The sequence below is a fragment of the Anolis carolinensis genome, chromosome 4 (assembly GCF_035594765.1).
Source record: "Anolis carolinensis isolate JA03-04 chromosome 4, rAnoCar3.1.pri, whole genome shotgun sequence".
Classification (NCBI taxonomy): Eukaryota; Metazoa; Chordata; class Lepidosauria; order Squamata; family Dactyloidae; genus Anolis; species Anolis carolinensis.
This window is the reverse complement of record NC_085844.1, coordinates 149,764,666-149,774,328: the sequence shown is the minus strand read 5'-3', so window position 1 is coordinate 149,774,328 and position 9,663 is coordinate 149,764,666.

The window sequence follows — 9,663 nt, the reverse complement described above, 5'->3', positions numbered from 1 at the left end:
TGTTTAGTGGTCTTATTGGTTTCAATGCATAGTTATACATTTCTTGTTTAGATTTTATGATTTGGTTTTATATATATGTTAGGCATTGAATTTTGCCATTATTATGTTGTAAACTGCTTTGAGTTCCTCCTGGGTGAGAAAGGTAAAGGTAAAGGTTTTCCCTTATGTTAAGTCTAGTCATGTCTGACTCTGGGGGTTGATCCTCATCTCCATTTCTAAGTCAAAGAGCCGGCATTGTCCATAGACACCTCCAAGGTCATGTGGCTGGCATGACTGCATGGAGCGCCGTTACCTTCCCACCAGAGCGGTACCTATTGATCTTCTCACATTGGCATGTTTCCGAACTGCTAGGTTGGCAGAAGCTGGGGCTAACAGTGGGAGCTCACCCCATTTCCTGGATTCAAGTCTGTGAACTTTTGGTCTGCAAGCTCATCAGCTCAGCACTTTAACACGCTGCGCCACCAGGGTGAGAAAAATGGTATATAAATACAGTAAATAAACAAATGCATGAATAAAGTGGTGTTGAAATGCATTAATTCTAAAGTGAAGATGTGCCATGAAAATTAAAATGGTCTGAGGTTTTGACTCTTAGTTTGAGAGAACAAAGACATTGGGGGCGCTGTATACTGTAACAGTTTGGAGCTGAATAGAAAGAACAGTAGCAAAACGAGTGCTATTGCTCTCTAATAGTCGGGTATCGGGAACAGCTACTGCAGAGGGTCTTTAGAGAAACCTCTGCAGTTCTTCAGGCGGCATTTAAGTCTTGGCGGCCTCTCCCACCCGTCTGCCCCACCCTGGCTCTTTGTAAAGAAAAGTTCGCCCCGTTGCTTTTCCGCGTCTGACCAGCAGGGGGCTCCTTCGCTCTGCCTAAAGACTCTGCGAGAGAAACTGGAAAGAACAGAACTCCGGCATGTCTGCTTGTTTGAGAAGAGAATTGGTGTTTGTAGGAGAAATTAATTGATAGCTATTGGGGTTGGGGGGTGAATGAGGAGAAGCTTTAGGATCCCTGGTCTTGCAAAAGGATTGAGCTCACTGAACGTAGGGATAAATAAAACATGCTGCTATGGGTGCATGTACACTGCACAGAAATATAGAATCCTGTACTTGGAAGAGACCCACAAGGGCTAGCCAGTCCAAACCCTCTGTCATGCAGGGGGGACGCACAGTCAAAACACTCCTAATAAATGAAATAGAGTCCATCACACGGCAAAACTAAAATGCGTGTCCTTTGGTGAAGCACCAGCTTTCTTTGACAAGAAATGCTAAAGAGTGGATTGGTGTGAATTCTCCGGGCTGTATGGCCATGTTCCAGAAGCATTCTCTCCTAACGTTTCGCCTACATCTACGACAGGCGTCCTCAGAGGTTGTGAGTTCTGTTAGAAACTAGTCAAGTGTGGTTTACATATCCGTGGAATAATGTCCAGGGTGGGAGAACGAACTCTTGTCTGTTGGAGGCAGGAGTGAATACTGCAATTGACCAACTTGATTAGCATTTAATAGCCTTGCAGCTTCAAGGGCTGGCTGCTTCCTGCTTGGGGGAATCATTGGTTTGGAGGTGTTAGCTGGTCTGATTGTTTCACATCTGGAATTCTGCTGTTTTCAAACTGTTGTGCTTTACTGTTTGAAAACAGAAATTCCAGACAGAAAACAATCAGGGCCTGCTAGCACCTTCCTATAAACGATTCCCCCAGGCAGGAAGCAGCCGGACCTTGAAGCTGCATGGCTATTCAATGCTAATCAAGGTGTTCAATCCCAACATTCACACCTGCCTCCAACAGACAAGAGTTCTTCCTCCCAACCTGGATTTTCCATAGACATATAAACCTTCCTTGCCTAGTTTTCAACCTTTGAGGATACCTGCCATAGAAGTGGGTGAAACGTCAGGAGAGAATGCTTCTGGAAAATGGCCATACAGCCAGAAAAATTCACAGCAACCCAGTGATTCTGGCCATGAAAAACTTCGCCAATACAAGGCTGGCTCAAGAGCTAGAGAAATTACAACTTCCGTGGTTCCATAGCCTTGAGCTAAGTGGGGTCAAACTGCATGAATTCTACTGTGTAGATACACCGGAGCATTGTGGAACCACCATTAACGCAGAATGTCTCCACCAGGATAAAGCCCTAGTGAAACTGGAAAGTCTGGAAAAAGAGGCGACCACTGATATATTGGAGACATTATGGCTCAATTGCCAGCAGAGCATGAAGGGGGGGGGGGGGTCTCTTTGGCGTCATAGATTCCACCGCTCTGTTCTGTTCGCCGCCGAAGGACCAGACGTGACGTATAGCACAAAGTCGCCAAGATTGTTTCGTGAAGATGAATGAAAGATTGACGACCTGGAAAAACGAGACATCCGCTATGATTGTACAGCAGTCCAGGGAGTGACCGAATGTTCTTGGGAGAATAAAAGGGAACGCAGAGCCGGTTTCGCATTGAACAGAACTCGCGTGCGGCACCTTCTGTATGTGTATGTGTAAGGTAGGCGTGATGTAGGGCCCTTCCACACAGCCATATAACTCAGAATATCAAGGCAGAAAATCCCACAATATCTGCTTTGAACTGGGTTATCTGAGTCCAGCTATATAATCCAGTTCAAAGCAGAAAATGTGGGATTTCATTCAGCTGTGTGGAAGCGGCCTTAATTTCTGTATGACAGGGAAAGAGAGTTGCTATGAGTATTCCGGGCTGTATGGCCATGTTCCAGAAGCATTCTCTCCTGACATTTTGCCCACATCTATGGCAGGCATCCTCACAGGTTGTGAGGTCTGTTGGAGTCTAGGCAAGTAGGATTTATACATCTGTGGAAGGTTTGGGTGGGAGAAAGAACTCTTGTCTCTTGGAGGCAAGTGCGAATGTTGCAGAATGGCCTTGCAGCTTCACAGCCTGGCTGCTTCCTGTCTGGGACCATACATCCCGGGAAACTCACAGTAGTCCAGTGATTCCGGCCATGAAAGCCTTCAACAACACAAAGAGAGAGAGTTTCACAGGAAGAGATTGCTCTCGATCTGGTAGGTAGGCTCTTCCCAGAGGCTGAAGCTTATTCAGATGTTGCACCATTTTATTAGTATCAGATTTCTCTTCAGAACAAAAGCCACTTCTTTCTTTTCCTCTTCCCCCTCCTCCCTTTGTTCCTCTTCTCTCTTCTTCTTCCTTCTCCTCTTTTTCTTCTTCCTTTTCCTACTTCACTTTCTCCTTTTCCTCCTCTTCCTCCTTTACTCTACTTTTTCTTCTTCTTTCGCCTCTTTTTTTCCTTCTCTTTCGCTCGTCCTCCTCCCCCTCTCCTTTTCCTTCTCCTCCCCCTCTTCCCCTTCCTCTTCCCACTATTTCTACTCCCACTCTTCCTTTTCTCTTCCTGTTGTTGAAGCCAAACGCAGCATTTCCCAAACACGGATCAAGGAACATGAAAGACCCTGCAGACTAACTCAACCAGAGACGTCAGCTACAGCAGAGTACTTGATGGACCATCCTGGACACAGCATATTATTTGAGAAGACAGAAATGCTGGACCACTCTTACAACCACCTTGTCAGATTACACAGAGAACCCAGTGAAATCCACAAGCTTGTGGACAATTTCAACAGAAAGGAGGAAAACATAAAAATGAACAAAGTCTGGCTACCACTATTAAAAAAAACTCTCAAATCAGTAGAGTAAATAAAAAACAACACTAAAAAATACAGGGGAATTCCAGACAGGAAACAATCATGGCCAACTAACACCTCTCAACAAAGGATTCCCACAGGCAGGAAACAGCCAGGTTTTGAAGCTGCAAGGTTATTCACTGCTAATCAAGCTGGCCAGTTTCTACATTCACGCTTGCCTCAAGCAGACAATAGTTCTTTCTCCCACCCTGGACCTTCCACAGATATATAAACCCCACTTGCCTAGTTTCCATCAGATCTCACAACTTCTGAGAATGCCTGCCACAGATGTGGGTGTAACGTCAGGAGGGAATGCTTCTGGAACATGGCCATAGAGCTTGGAAAACTCACAGCAGCCCAGTGATTCCGGCCATGAAAGCCTTCGACAGCCCTATGGAATTCATGGAGACTTAAAGCCACATACAGAGGGAAAGAAAGAAAGAAAGAAAGAAAGAAAGAAAGAAAGAAAGAAAGAAAGAAAGAAAGAAAGAAAGAAAGAAAGAAAGAAAGAAAGAAGGATTGAACACTGACCCAAGCAAATTCGGTGTAGTATCTTTTGGCCTCAAAAATGAAGTGGCAGATCTCATCATTTGTTTCACACTGAATCAACCCACTGGATGAATGGGAACTTGGGGAACCAACATCCCTGTGGTTACCAGCCATGCAATGGGTCTAATCTTCCAGAGACTGACAATTGGCTTTCTCCTCATCCTTAGTAATATCACAGATTTAACTCCCGCTTTCCTCAAACTACATTTCCTCCTTTTAAAATTAAAGACAATGGCTGTCCATCTTCTCTCCCAAGACTCTGTTTTTACTAGGAAAGCATCAACTTCTGCACAATGAATCGGTGGTTGGACTCCCAAATAAGCTGTGAACACTAATAGGCCTTCTTCTGCTTCACCCTGCTGACTTCCCAATGCCTTTAAACACAAAGCACGAGGGGAACCTCAGGCTGGATCTACACTGAAATCCCAGGATCCGATCCCAGAATATCTGCTTTTAATTGGATTATATGAGTCTACACTGCCAGATAATCTTCGATAAGAAGATAATCCTGGGATATAGGGCAGTGTAGATCTAGCCTTAGTGGCACCTTCCAGCCAAGATCCGCTCTGAGTCGGATGTACATTGAAGCATATGCCAGCCAGCCAACTACTCCATTGACACAATCAAGATGACTTCCAGGAACAAAGAGTCACGTTTGTTGCAAATCTTTAATTGAAAGTCCCTGAAAACTCTAAAATCAGGGCAGTAAATAAAAAACAGGGAACTTCCAGACATGAAACAATCAGGGCCAGCTAATACCTCCCAACAAAGGATTCCCACAAGCAGGAATCAGTCAGGCCTTGAAGCTGCAAGGATTTTCAATGTTAATCAAGATGATTAATTGGAAAATTCACACCTGCCTCCAACAGACAAGAGTTCTTTCTCCCACCCTGGACCTTCCACAGATATATAAACCTCCATTGCCTAGTTTCCAATATACCTCACAGCCTCTGAGGATGCTTGCCATAGATGTGGGTAAAATGTCAGGAGAGAATGCTTCTGGGACATGGCCATACAGCACGGAAAATTCACAGCAACCCAGTCCATGAAATGACAACTTTCAATCTCTTTCAACACAACACAATCTGCTACTTCGGGTTGGGAGAGGTAGCCAGATCACGGTCAAGTGACGTCACTGGTTGCGGATTATAATATCTGTCTAGTCACATGGGATTGCCTTAGAATCCCCTGAAAACCTGTCCACTGGTTGTCATAGGGTCACTCAATGTGGTTTGACGCCACTATAGCCCATGTCTCAATGCTATGGAGTCCTGGGATTTGTAATTTGGTCAGGTATCACTATTAATAATACTTTATTAATAACACCATTCTTCGACTGTGGTGTTAGACTATAGAGACTGTAAAACGACGACTCCTATGGTTCCATAGCATTGATTCCTGGTGGTGAAGGTAAAGGTAAAGGTTTATCCCATGAAATTAAGTCTAGTCGTGGGGTTGGTGCTTATCTCCATTTCTAAGCCGAATAGCCGGCGTTGTCCGTAGACACCTCCAAGGTCATGTGGCCGGCATGAGGTGTCCAACTGCATTCATTCTTCAGTGTAGACGCACCCATAGGTTCCTCTTTCAGAATACTACCTCCTTTTCCTCTGCTCTTTGAATCACCTTTGATTCCCATTCTATCAATACAAGACATCAAGGCCAAGAAAGGGAAGGGGGGTGAATGAGCAGACTTGTTATGAATACCCCTCTGAATATATCTTTTTTTTCTTTAATGTTTTTTAAATAGGACAAATCAAACGCTCTTCCATTACCTTTAAAGCGAGAGATTAATAATTAGCCTTCCTTAGTATCTCCTAATAGGGCATTTTGCATATTATTGATTGACTCTTCACTGGCGCCCTATGAAGCGCGGCCAACTATCTCGGCGGGAATCATTCCTGACCGGGAATCAAAAGTTATAGCCCTCCCGACAGAAAGAGAAAACGATCCTTATCAAGAGGCAATTAAGGTCGGTTGTAGGGATCCCCCCTCCCTTATCCATTGGGTTGGTGTTTCTCTTTGTCCATCGAATCTACAAAGATAGCAACACAACAACACATATTTGTTCTTAGAATAAGACCCAACCCATTCTTGAATGAGTGAGAATGGCTAAAGACAACATTGAGCCATTTGGGTCTAATGCAATGCACGCAGAGGGGAAAGTATGAATTAAGAATTATATAAAATGGGTTGTCGAAGGCTTACATGACCGGAATCACTGGGTTGCTGTGAGTTTTCCGGGATGTATGGCCATGTTCCAGAAGCATTCTCTCCTGAGGTTTCGCCTGCATCTATGGCAGGCATCCCCAGAGGTTGTGAAGCCTGTTGCAAACTAGGCAGGTGGGGTTTATACATCTGTGGAATGTCTAGGATTGGAGAAAGAACTATTGTCTGTTGGAGGCAAGTATGAATGTTGCAATTGACCACTTTGATTAGCATTGAATAACCTTTCAGATTCAAGGTCTGGATGCTTCCTGTCTGGGGGTGTCCTATGTTGGGAGGTGTTAGCTAGCCCTGATTGATTCATGTCTCGAATTCCCCTGTTTTCTGAGTGGTGTTCTTTATTTACTGTCCTGATTTTAGTGGGGGTTTTTTTTAAAAAAAAATTGGTAGCCAGATTTTGTTCATTTTCATGGTTTCCTCCTTTCTGTTGAGGTTGCCTACATGCTTGTGTATTTCAATAAATAAAGTAAACAAAGAGCAGCACTCTGAAAACAGGGCCATTCCAGACAGAAAAAAATCAGGGCCAGCTAACACCTCCTAGCAAAGGATTCCCCCAGGCAGTAAGCAGCCAGTCCTTGAATATGCAAGGCCATTCAATGCTAATCAAGGTGGACAATTGCTACATTACACTTGCCTCAAAAAGACAAGAGTTCTCTTTAGTTTTTACTCAGTTTTGATCCCCAGATGTTGTTGAATGATAATTCACATCACTTTTTATTATCTGCCATGCTGATAAGGGATAATGGGAGTTGCAACTCAACATCACTTTTGGCTCTGAGGTTGGGGAAAGGTTAAAGGGTATTTTAAAGGCAGCCATCATATCTTTGGATCAATATTCAAACCACACGAGAAATAATCAGGGCCAGCTAACACCTCCCAACAAAGGATTCCCTCAGGTAGCAAGCAGCCAGGCCTTGAAGCTGCAAGGCTTTTCAATGCTAATCAAGGTGAATAATTGCAACATTCACACTTGCCTCCAACGGACAAGAGATATTTCTCCCACCCTGGATTTTCCACAGATAAATAAACCCCTTTTGCCTAGTTTCCAACAGACCTCACAATTGATGCCTGCTCTAGATGCAGGCGAAATGTCAGGAGAGAATGCTTTTGGAACATGGCCATACAGTCCGGAAAACTCACAGCAACCCAATGATTCCGGCCATGAAAGCCTTCGACATTCCTGAATGAATGAGCATGGCTAGATACCACATTGAGCCATTTGGGTCTAATACAAGCCACACGGAGGGAAAGTATGAATTAAGAAGTATATATAAGATGGGCTCAACAATATTTCCCTATACAACCTGGAGAATTTTTAAAAATGTAATCCATTTTCTGGATTTTCCCCCCTTCTCTGGGACTGTTGATGGGGTCTTTCCCATTTTGACTTGGATTTAGTCCACACAATGCCACCACCCTTCCTGTGCTTTAGTAGAAACTCATGCTGGAAGACTCGACTCCTGCTATTTCCATATTTTACTCCAGACTAAACAGGGGAGGGAGAAACGAGAAAGTGGGGAGGACAGAAGGAGAGCTCTGAAGGCGAGGAACACGCTTTACACGTAATCCCCCCTCTTCAAAAGGAACCTAGCGCAAACCCACAGAAAGGAAGGCACTTGGAGACAGAAGGCGACATGCGTGATGCTGAATCCACACGTGCGCGCATACAACCCACTCGCATACGCGGGGGCGGGGGGAGGCACCCCTCCCCCTTAAATATTGTGGACCTGCTTGCAGAGGGACTTGTTCTTGTCAAGTCCACCCTGCCACCCAGATCTTGCCTTCCCTACCTTTCACAACCCGAGGAGGACTCGAAAGCTGACCTGCAGAGGGCAATCGTTGGACACGAATGATCAGCGGGCGAGGTTTGGGCGCAGACACGTGGCTGGGACCCAGGCTTTGCCGCGTAGGTCGGCGTAATTAATGGATATTGAAACAAAAGGCTGGCGTGTGTGCAGAGAGCTGCTCGTCCTTCCCGAAGGCTCATCGAATTCGCCAACGATGAAGCCAAACTTTCAGGAGAGGCGTCCACTGTCCTCAAAGCTTCATTGTTTAATGTCGGGCTTTTCGAGACGTCCCTCCCTCATTTACTAATCCAACAGAGTTAATCTTGATGCATAAGAGAAGCCTGATATAAAAAGAGGAGGGGAAAAATCAACTAAACTATGAATCAGGTTCTTGTTATTGTGTTATGAACACCTGCGTTCATTTGGCCTCCTTTCAGCACCAAGGATGTGGACAGCACCCCGCACATGTTTGAATGTCTAGTCCTCTTCTTTCTCACTTAAAACATATATTTGCATCATGTGTTTTATCAATAGGCTCTCCGGACTGATTTAGTTTTAGAGTGTGAAGGTGGGGATCCCTTAAGAGTGTGTTTGTTGGTGAAAAACGAACCAAAACAGCATGTTTTTAGCAGTGCTATACACTGTGTTGGCGAAGGCTTTCATGGCCGGAATCACTGGGTTGCTGTGAGTTTTTCGGGCTGTATGGCCATATTCCAGAAGCATTCTCTTCTGACGTTTCGCCCACATCTATGGCAGGCATCCTCAGAGGTTATGAGGTCTGTTGGAAACTAGGCAAGTGAGGTTTATGTATCTATGGAAGGTCCAGGGTGGGAGAAAGAACTCTTGACTGTTGGAGGCAGGTGTGAATGGTGAAATTGGCCACCTTAATTAGCATTGAATAGCCTTGAAGCTTCAAAATCTGGCTGCTTCAGACTACACAGAGAAGCCACTACACAGAGAATTCACAAACGTGGACAATTTCAAAAGAAAGCAAAAAAACCCAAAAAACCCCCAATGAAAATGAACAAAATCTGGCTACCAGTATTGGGGGGGGAAAATCTAAAATCAGGACAATAAATAAAGAACAACACTCTCCAAACAGGGGAATTCCAGACAGGAAACAATCAGGGCCAGCTAATCACCTCCCAACAAAGGATTCCCCCCAGGCAGTAATCATCCAGGCCTTGTAGCTGCAAGGCTTTTAATGCTAATCAAGGTGATTAATTGCAACATTCACACTATTCTCCAAAAGACAAGACTTCTTTCTCCCACCCTGGACCTTCCACAGACAGATAAACCTCCCTTGCCTAGTTTCCAATATACCTCACGACTTCTGAGAATGCTTGCCATAGATGTGGGTGAAACGTCAGGAGAGAATACTTCTGGAACATGGACAGACAGCCCGGAAAACTCACAGCAACCCATTGCTATACACATTTTATACATATAAATATTTCAAAAGACT